At 43.9% G+C, this 11,125-nt stretch overlaps 1 long non-coding RNA gene across 3 annotated transcripts in view; it reads left to right on the top strand.

Moving 5' to 3' along the window:
* LOC102375532 overlaps positions 1-11,125 on the top strand; it is a 34,620-nt gene that overhangs the window by 13,701 nt on the left and 9,794 nt on the right. For all 3 annotated transcript variants that reach the window (XR_323626.3, XR_001357881.2, XR_323627.3), the window contains exon 2: positions 9,905-10,022. This is a non-coding gene — a long non-coding RNA (uncharacterized LOC102375532). The remainder of the gene's footprint in view (positions 1-9,904; positions 10,023-11,125) is intronic.

Below are 11,125 nucleotides of genomic sequence, written 5' to 3'. Positions count from 1 at the left end.
TCTTTCCTGCTTATGCAGGGGGTTGGACTCGATGATCTATTGAGGTCCCTTCCGACCCTAACATCTATGAATCTATGGATCTATAAGTCTGACTAAGTGGTTTCTGTCTAGAGATGGGCCGAAACTAAAACAGTAGGGCAGAATATCCCCAAATCTTGCAGTAAGAAGGATGGGTTTAAATCCAACCTTAGATTTGGGGTTATAAATTTCATAGTTTAATCCTTGTCTTGGATGAGCCAAACTGAAACTAAGAAGTGCAACACTCCTGAATGGATGGTGATAAACAGAGGGAGGTTCAAGAACCAGATCAGAATTTTATGGACAGGGATCACCTCCTAGCTATAGCATAACATGTATTTTAAGCATAGCATAACTTGTATTTTAAGAATTTAGCTCATGTCACTACAGTGAGTGTGGGCAGAGGAAGGGAAAGGAGGGAGAATATATTTTGTACGTACCATATTCCATAGTATGCTATTGAACTAGAGTAAAGGTTGACATGATATATCACTAAAAGAAAAGTAGAAAGATAGTTCAGATTAGGGCTGTGCAAAGTTTTGGTTCCTGATTTGATTCAGTGGAGATCCGGCCCGATTCAGTGGCCGAATCTCCAAATCTGAATCAAATCAGAGGACCCTTTAATCTCTCCAAATCGAATCAGAACCTGCCAAATCGATTCAGAGAAATTCGGAAAGATTCAGAGATTCAGACATAGAGACAGCTTTAAAAGTTTTCTCTACATACCTCTAGGTAGCAGGCGGTTCATGAGTGCTGCGATGCTGGGGCACATGGGGTGGCCTACAGAATTGTGGGGGTGGGCTTTCCAGTGTGCTTGGCAGCAGAAGCGGAAGTGCACCAGAAGCACTCCTGGTCCACTTCCAGGTCCACCGGGGAGCATGCCAGGGGGCCCCCCATGCCTCCCCAGCTCGGCAGCTGGTGCCTCCTGGGTCTGGGGAAGGCACCTGGGGTCCCCCTGCAGCCGATTGGTAGTCCAGGGAGGTATGGGGGTTCCCCAGTGTGCTCCCTGGCAGACCCAGAAGTGAACTGGAAGTACTTCCAGTCCACTTCCGGGTTCACTGCCGAGCATGTAGGGGGCCCCCCTGCACTCCTGAGGGAAGTTCCATGTGCCCCAGAATCGCAGCAATCATGAGCTGCGCTGGTACCTTGAGGTATGTAGAGAAAACATTTAAAGCTGTGTCTATGTCCAAATCGCTGATTCACCAAATCAGCATTGAATCTTCAGATTTGGCCGAATCGAATCAGGGACAGTGACTCGAATCAATTAATCGAATCACTGTTCCTGATTTGGGCCGAATCCAAATTGAATAGGCCCTGCTTCATACACCCCTAGTTCAGATCATCATAACACAGCCTGCCTTTCTGACTCCCAACTGAAGAATCTTGTCATTTATAATTGGCAACTGTAAACGTTAGATTCTGCGCACTCTCTCTCAATTAGATGAATCCAGGAAACCACATTTTAATTCTCTCCTACTTCCCCTTTTTTCTAGAGAGGTTGTGGCCAAAAATGCACAAGAAATTTTTAACTCATGAATGTTTATTTTCTACTCTTGTCTTAATTTTACGGTCTGTTTCTTTTACTAAAATGTCTGTGTTGGTGGAGGAATTTCCCATTGGCCATGGACTGTATTTGCTAATTCCAGTCAGGCTTATAATGGAAAGGGAGAGTTATAAATGCACTCCTCTTCCTTCAAACCATTCTACCCATGCCAAAGGACAGGAGAACAGTCAAATCATGCCAGATGAGACTGTCCATGCAGTGGGGGTTCTTGTCTGAGGAATATTGGAGAAAGCCCAGTGCCACTGGCAATCCAATCAGATACAGAGAAAGTTTTATTCTCTGGGGCTGTGAAACCAGCCACTTTCATGAACATGAAATAAAAACTGTGATACAGAAAAAAAAAAGACTGCAAGTGGGTGAGAAAAAGGGTTTAAAAATCTATGAGAGAACCCCAAAAGTCAATGGTTTAATTATACAAGGTAAAATAGCATATATTTAGCAACAACACCACAGTTTAGCACTGTTATATGTTTAATATGTTCCCAAGATGGACTCTGGCGTGTATATTGCTTTTGAAAAAGAACCTCAAAAAGATACTAAAGACAAGCAAACCTTTCCAGAGAGAACTGCAATGCTACCTCTAATGGCTTTTGGGGCTAGTTTATATCTTATCTAATAATAATTTGGTTTGATTATTGGCTATAGACAGCTTAAGTAGAGCTATATTCTGCTAACTAACCCTTCAGACTGGACCTCCTAAAAGTAAAGTCATGCATTTGGGACAGAGGTATGCAGATAAGTTTGTTTTGCAGAGGAGGAAGTCTGTAGATGTTTGAGGTCTGCCAACTTGTTGGTGAGGTGATGGCAAGCATTATATTTATTCCAAAGACCTGGCTTGTTGGAGAAAGGGGAATAAAGAAGTCCTTGTTGGACTGACCCATTTCATCCATTGCAATGCATGCGTGCACATGCATGCACTCATGGAAAAAATTACCTTTTCCCCCACTCTCTGAGAAAAATAATGTACGGCTAAATAGCTAAAGTTATGCACAGAGTACGGTGACCATATTTCCCTATGCTGAAAACAGGACCCCTGGTAAGATTTTACTAGTATTCAAGGGAAGTTCACATACATATGAAAAAACAGATAAGAGCTATACAATGTAGTGAAACATGCTTAATATCACTTTAAAAAGATTGAGTAGGTTTGATTTTAGAAGTTAACCAATACAGTAGCTTTCCTCTTACAAATAGCATTAAGAGTCAAAGTATGTAATTAATAAAGTGATTACTGATATTTTTCTTTTTCTTGCTATCCTCCAGGCTGTGAAGTTGCTCATTGCGAGTTGTGTTTCTGTGATGATGTTAATTTTGGAGGGTCTATTTGTCTTTCATCATCTTGACATAGAACTCCGTACAATCCACATCAAAAGTAACTTGGACAGACAATATAGCTTTCATGATGGAGACATTCAGATGTGATTTTTCAAGAGACCACACATCATTTGTTATTGAAAGGACACATTCATCAGGGACTGCAGTGCCCAGCAAACGTAGCTAAGACTGTGGAATTTGTTATATCTGCCTTGTTGTTCATCTCTTAAAAAACGTTCACCTATCTTTCAGCAATGGATGCTCTCTGATGGTTTCAGTCAGAAAAGTGATAAGAAATTATTGATTTTTGCATTGGCCCACACATCAAAGAGATGATTCTCATCCAACATACTTAAAGTGGGAATTCTAGTGCGACATGTAGTGAGGTTATCTTGTATCTAGTCCCACAGTGGTATTTTTCTCAGCAGGGCCTACTTAAGTTTTTGGTGCACTCAAAGACAGGCTTTCAGTGCTTTAGGCAAGACAGGCATGTTGTCTAAAAATTATTGACTTTATTGTAAAATTCTTCTTCATTTGTCCACAATTTGCGAGAGACTGCAGTAGGTTCTTTGTTTCTGTGACAAATCTTTCTCTAAGCCTTTCTGTTAAATTATCTTGCACAGAATGTATCTACAGCATGACTTCAGTCACCAGAAAATCGTATTTTCTCAATGGCCTCTACAGTATTCTGAAATGTGGCTGTTTGTGTACTGGCAAAAGTAAGCTGCAGTTTAGTGCTAGGATCATTGAAGACTTTTTTTTAGCAGTGTCCGGCATTTGTCTTGAGAAAGGAAATATGCTTTAAGCCCATCAAAAATCAACAAAATTCTTTCCTACGCTGGTCCCAGTGACAGGAATTGTTTACTTCCATGCACTAGTAATTTTAAATACTTGAGACTGACAAATCAGCACAAGTATTTCAACTCTTGAACACATACAGTGTAGATGTGAAAGTATGTATAAACCTTTACAGCAAAGTTCTCCAAGTCCTTGGGAAGACAGTTGACCCTGTGCTATGTCCTGTGCCCAGTCTAATCCTAATTCAATATTTCTACTCATAGATCAAGCATCCTCTATAAAAGGTCTTAGGTGTTGATTTATTTAATCTTGCCAATACTATAGAAATAAAGTAATTTATGGTTGTAAAATAATCATTCAAATCTAGAATACCTGAAGAACTTACAGTAGTAGAACACCTCATACTATATTAGTATCTTCTCTCCTGTCTGCCTGCACTTCCCACATCCCCATGCAGCAAGGGCATGATATCCATTTTACATACAGGGAAATGAAGAAAAGATACTGTTTTACCAATTATGTACCTATTCCACTCTTCTCCAGTCCCTGAAAAACAGAAAATATGAAAGGTGGCTGGGTGACTTCGTATTATTTCACACTTTGGTGATTCAAAAAAAATATTCTGTTTGGTATCTTCCCTCATCAATGTCTGCTCTGGTGTCATCTGACTTTTTTCTAGTGTCTAATTGTAACAGGGGGCCTTCTTGGGGCCGCTTTCCCTGCAGCCCGCCCACCTGTTTCTGGGCTAACCGCCTGCCTTCTCACCCACCACGCCTTGTTGTTATTTATGTAATAGATGTTAATCAAGCAGGAGGCTCCCCATTTCCTGCCCCGATGCCAGGGGGTGCTATCTGCGTCTCCGTTCCTCCCCTACACCACAGCCCAAGCCTCACAGATGGCAACTATAGTTCTCATAATCACCGGTCCCTCTCTGGGCCCTTGAATCCTACTATTGAACCCCTCTATGATCCCTCCATTCCAGTGGCCTAATCTGCCTTCATTCTCAGCAACATGGCTCCCTGAGCTGCTTCCTATTCATGGTTGTGGTCCCCCCCCCGGGACCTTGGACTACTAGCCCTGGCCCACCTCCAGGCCAGTCGGAACCTCAGGTGTGCAGCTCTTGGGCATTCCTTGTGGTGGGGCCCTTGGCCCTTTGACCCTTCCAGTTCTGGCCCCAGCATTGACCAGTCAGGGGAAATGTCAGTCAGGTTTGTGAGTCCATGGCCTCACCCTCTTCCTCTGGGGTCCACCTTCCAGACCCTCTGAACAAAGGGGTAACCCACCTGGTTGTGGGGGCTAGGGGTTAAGGCACTCCAATGTGCCTTTCACTGGGGTGGTAACTGGCCTGACATTTCCTGGGGGCTCCCACGCCACTGGGAGCCCCACCAGGCCACCCACTTCCAGCAGGGTGCAGTTTTAGGTCATGCCCAGGACCAGGAGCCTCCTTACCATCCCCTACAGCTCCTCCCTTACCTCCAGATGACACCAGCAGCTCTGTGGCCAGGCGATGTTGTTGCCTGGCCTCCAGCATCAGAATTGCCCTGTTTATATGGGCAGCCCTGAATCTAAAATGGCTGTCCTAATCAGGCACCTGCCGGCTGCTGCCTTCTGGCCCTTAAAGTGGCAGGCACAAACAGGGCCCTGCCACACTAATCATAACATACTTACAACATTATTTGAAATACTATAGTGTGATCACCTGTAATTGCTGGAAATAAGTGCTGAAGGCTAGGGATAGACATTACACACAAACCGGTTTAAGTGATCAGAAACCAGTTTAAACCTGTAACAGAACAGATGTTCAGTGCACATGAATCAGTTTGAAAATGGTTGAAACCGGTTTGAGATAAACCTGGTTGAATGTAGTATCAGACTTGACCTTTTGATTTGGGTAAAACCAGTTTATGCAATGTCTGTCCAAGACCCTTAGCTAGTTTAAGCTAAACTAGACATCCCCAGCATCCCAGCATGCTCTCTGGGCTGGGTGGGGCTCTCTGTTTCACAGCAGGGCTGGCCCCTCACCTCTGCTCCCTGGCTGGAGTTCCGGCAGAGACTAGCAAGCACAAAATATCTGCCTGGCTTCCCCCTGATAAACAGGGATTATTCCCCCTCCCCTCTGCCTTGCTGTGAGGTGTTTGTGTATTAGCTAGCAGACCACTTGCTGGCTATGGTCCATGCTGTGGGAGATGACAGGCAGACAAGCTTTTTGGAGCTAATCAGCAGGTAGCTTAATGTCCTTCCTTGGAAGAGCTGTTTAAGAAGAGCTCCATTAGTTAATGGAGAGAGGCTTTGTTTTCTTAATGGGTTGATAAACACTGAGTTAGGGGTGATACACATTCCCTGCAGGGCTGCTTAGGAGGGGAGGAATAATCAGAGTCCTGCCAGGGCCTGGCCACACCGCCCTCAGCTCAGCCTGTGCAAGGAAAGGGAGGGCTGCTCTAGCACCCCCCGGCTTCTAGTCTGAGCCACTGCAGGCATGTGCCTGCATTTCTGAGATGTCTGTCCAGTTACAAAACTGATTTAGCTTAGCCAGGTTAGACTAACCTGCAAAGATTGAATCAATTCAGGATCAGGCTTTTTGAGTGTCTGTCCCTAGCCAAAAAGACTAATGTGCAAATTAAACTCTAAAGACCACTGGGCTTTATTCACAGTGCATGTTGTTTTAAAGAGGACTGGTTGGTTGTAAAATATTTCTTGGTTAAACTTGCATGTTTTGGTTTCTGTGAGAAATATAAAATATTTACATATATACTGTATATGTAAATGGAGGCCAGTCACACAAATATAGCTAACTAAAAAGCCTGATTTAAAAGGTAGCTCAATTACAAAAGCACCATAAAGTTTAGATTTTTATTGGTGATTATGAATTTAAAGTAAAGTGAAACTATTATAGAGAATGCAGTGAAATAATCTCTGCTCATGGAATCTGCCCTAGTTTTTTCTCAGTGTTAGTATAGCCTTCCTCATTCTGTGTATTCTATTTTTTCCTTTCCTTTTTAATAACCCCAGTCTAGATGTTAATGTCAAGGTGTTATCCATTTCATTTAGATAGCAGGCTCTTTTGAGAAGGGCTCCTCTCTGCTTGCTGGCCTGTAAAGCATCAAGAACATTGATGTCACTCATTGTATATATCAATACTAAAAATAATCCCAAACTATTACCTCATATGATAATATCCAGGGCAAAAAACTGAGACAGACCCTTAAAAGTGTCAATGGTCTATGGAGGTATAGGGAAATTTAAAAAAATAGGCACTGGTTTTGCCAACCCCTGGAGAGAGCACAAGAGGGGGAAAAAAATCTTGCTCCCAGCTTAGTGAGGTATTAAATTTGCTGAAGGTGAAAATGTTATTTCAGAGAATGAAGTAGATGAAACAGGTAAATCCCAAAGAATAGAGAGAGCATGAGCAGTGAGTTGAGGGGATCAAAAGGGCAAAACAATTTAGAGGGTTGAGAGAGTTCTGTGACCTTGTTTAGTTTGTTACTATCGGGTTACTGCCTTTCATCATATGGAGAAGGGAGACTTCATGGCCTAAATAATTGTGGTAATGGTGTCCTCTATATTCAGTGTAAATGTGTAATTCTTGATGCATTAGGAGAGAGAGCCTCTTCTTTTCCTGGCGTAAGACCCCTGCATAACTCCTTCCATCCTCCTGCAGTTCTCTGCTGGCAGGACTACTCAGGCATATCCAGATGAGGATGGACATGTAGTATGTGGTGCCATAGACCTGTTTGTGGTGCCACACACAGAACATGCAAGTGTTCCCTGCACTGCTACTTTTCAGTGCGGGGGCGGGGGAGGTTTGAACCTGGCAGATCCCAGGGTCAAAAAAACACAGGGTGGTGCATGTGGTTGCAGCATGCACCGCCTAAAACTGGGGTTTAGCCAGCCAGAACCAAATTCCAGCTGCCAGCCAGGCTTCCTGCTGCGGGAGTACTGCAGCTGCAGCTCCCAGAGGCTGCCCACAACCTCAGATAAGGCTGCTGGGGACAGTACAATTGCACTTGGAAAAGGGTGTATGTTTGGAAAGACTGCCATTGTATGGACTGATCATCTTTGTCTAAGGCGAAGCAAAGTGTAGTTCTTTAGCATGCAGGATTGATCCAGCCCTTAGCAGTTTTTTTTGTCTTGCACTTACATTACAGGGCTGTGTGAAACTTCAGTCCCTGATTCGATTCAGCCCGATTCAGTGGCTGAATCTTTGAATCTGAATCAAATCAGAGGACCCTTTAATCTCTCCAAATCAAATCGGAACCCTCCAAATTGATTCAGAGAAATTCTGAAAGATTCAGAGATCTGGACATACAGACAGCTTTAAATGTTTTTTCTACATACCTCTAGATAGCAGGCAGCTTGTGAGTGCTGCAATGCTGGGGTGCATGAAGTGTCCCACAGAAGTGCAGGGGGGCTCCCCAGAGCGCTCGGCAGCTGTCCCAGAAGTGGACCAGAAGCACTTCCAGTCCACTTCCGGGTCCACTAGGGAGCATGCTGGTGCTCCCTAGTGACTGGGAGTGACTAGGGAGTGACTGGTGCCTCCTGGGTCTGGGGAGGGCACCTGGGGTCCCCCTGCAACCAATCGCTAAGCTGGGGAGGCACAGGGGGGCCCCAGCGCACTCCCTGGCAGACCCGGAAGTGGAGCGGAACGGAAGTGGACTGGAAGTACCTCCAGTCCACTTCTGGGTTCACCACCAACCATGTGGAGGGCCCTCCTACACTCCTGGGGGAAGCTTCATGCACCCAGCATCACAGCGATCACGAGCCATGCTGGTACCTCAAGGTATGTAAAAAAAAATTTAAAGCTGTGTCTGTGTCTCAATTGCTGATTCATTGAATCAGCATCAAATATTCAGATTTGGATTTGGTCAAATTGAATCGGGGACAGCGATCCGAATCAACGAATCAAATCACTGTTCCTGATTCAGGCCGAATCCGAATCGAATAGGGCCTGCTACGTGCATCCCTATTATGTTAATATACAATGAGGATATGATTAATATTTACCATCTAGATTAAGTCCACAGACAGCACCTGACTCTTCTCTGCCTTGTGCCATGAATGGTTATTTTCTCCTGTTCAGATTTAGTTTAAAATGTTCGTGAAACACATTTTACAACCATGTTGTGAAGTAGCAATGGACTATGAATGACACTAGACAACAGACCATCAGGGCCATATTACAAAAGTAGTAGTAATAATCAAGTCATTATTAAACAGAGCTGAGGGGATCCTTGTCTGCAGCCCTTAATGATTATTAGTTATGATTATGAGGGGATCCCTCTCAGAGTACCTAAATGATTGATTGACGGATTATTTGTGATGCCATCCACAATGCACTGTAACTCTTCTGTGAAAATGAGCAGGTCCCTAACCTGAGTTCAGAGAAGGCAAGAAACTGGTAGGATGAGGTTACAGAATGGGAACACAAAGGGGTATGTACCTCCAATCTGCACATCACAATTGCTTTTTTACTTCCTAGCCAGGAAAAACAATAAATAAATTAGCATAAACAGGCATTTCAGAATGGTCAACACATATCCTTTCAGCTCAGTTCTGTGCTTCTCTTTATTTTATTTTACTTTGATCTGGGCAGCATCCCAAATATTCTGTGGAGGAGAGTTATACTAGAAAATTAGGCAACAGTTGGCCAGCTTTATGTCCGAAACGCTGTTGTTATTGTTAGGCACTCCCAGGCAGTTGCTATTGTGCCCTCAGCCACCAGATGTCAGCACTGAACAGAAAACTGAAAATGTAATGCTGTGAAGAACAGACCCATTCTGAAATGGAAAGTGAACAGGGTGCAACTGGGAAAACATTAAACAAATTTGCAAGGTCTGAACCCTGTGCCAAGCTTCCTTTTGAGCTGGGAGTGCTCAAGCTGTCTCTGGTTCAGTTGTAATTTCATGTTTGTTTCCAATGCCTGGAAGACCTGGACCAAAGATGATAATCCCCATCACTGGACCTACTTTCGTACGAATGTGGTTAGGGCCTCAGATGGTGACTGGTCTCTGCACATGTGCCTAAGGGGTTGGAAGGATACAAGTAGCTTTCCCTTCTACCCTTTCCAGGGCCATATTGCACTGCAGTCTTTGAACCCAGGTGAGCACAAGAATTACAAGAAGACTGAGATTGTCTTAATCGCATCGCTTTGTTGTGCACATACCACTTTCATACATAAGACTTAAAGCATTTCTTGCTACCTTCATCTTTCAGATGGGCACAAGGAGAGGAAGTGATTGGGTATCAGGTCACCTGACAGGCCCGTGGCATAGTCAGGAACAACACCCAGATCTTCACCCAGTGCTGTGTCCTTTTGATGACGGCTCTCCAGGTAGGAAAAGGAGAAGGGATATGGTCCTAGAAAATGCCATGATCTTTAAAGAGACTTTGTACTCTAGGAAAGTCCAGAAGGCATGAATCCATGACACCAAATCCACCTTAAAGAAGAATAGTGCAACTACTACCAGCTTGTATAAGGATCTATGAGCAATTTCACTGAAACTGCCAGAACTGCTACTATGCCCTGATGCTACTAAGGACATATGTGTAGGGAGAAAAATATTGTTGTTTTGTGCTGGTGTACAACCTAATTCCTCTTCTTTCATGACTCTGCAATGTAGTCATGGTAAAGCGCTTAGGATGTTAGTCTGTTGCCAGGGAAATAATTGTTGTACCAGTAATTCAGCACTTTATCGTCGCTGTGGGATGGAACAGGAGAAAATGGGTTGTTAAAAAGCAAGGCTATACACAAACCTTTGGTCTAAGCCAGACCTGACCCTCACTGAATTCTAAGGAAGGATTAGTTTTAAATGCCTGGCTCCCAACTTACCTTTGTTATCTGATTCAGGGAGGAATTAAAAACTAGAAGGGAATGATTTCCTGATCCAGTTTGGATAAGGCCAGAAATTAAAGGAGAGGCAGAGTGGGCTGAAATGTACTTTTGTGTGTGTGTGTATATATATCTTTTTTGGCAAAGTCAGTGGAATTAATTGAGATTTTCACTGGTGTGTAACTGAGAGAACCTGGGCCCAGTGCCTAGGAAGTAAGTGTAATTTGGTACTGTTTATCCAAGAGAAAGCAGAGTTGCGCTGGGATGGCTGTAGTCAACCTACACAGCTAGTTGTAGCTCCTTCCTGAAACAGTTTAACTGGAATCTTGGCTGATGTGATACATCAGGACTGTGGAGCAGATGTTTTGTACCCCAGTCTATTGCTCACTGGAGGGAGGGACTGTCAACTAGCCAGGTTATATATGTTGGCTTGCCTAATACCTGCCTCCCAGTTGTCAACTACTTTTAAAGGCACTGGGATCTGTAGTACAGACATGGGAGAGGGGATGATCTAGTGAAGAGAGTACTAACATGGGGTTGGGAGATGTTGGTTTTCTTCCTAGCTCTGCCACAGGCTTCCTGTATGACTTTGGCCAAGTCGTGTA

Source organism: Alligator sinensis, unplaced genomic scaffold, assembly GCF_000455745.1.
Source record: "Alligator sinensis unplaced genomic scaffold, ASM45574v1 scaffold652_1, whole genome shotgun sequence".
Lineage (NCBI taxonomy): Eukaryota > Metazoa > Chordata > Crocodylia > Alligatoridae > Alligator > Alligator sinensis.
Note: the sequence above shows the minus strand (reverse complement) of the source record. Positions and strands in the feature narration are given on the sequence as shown.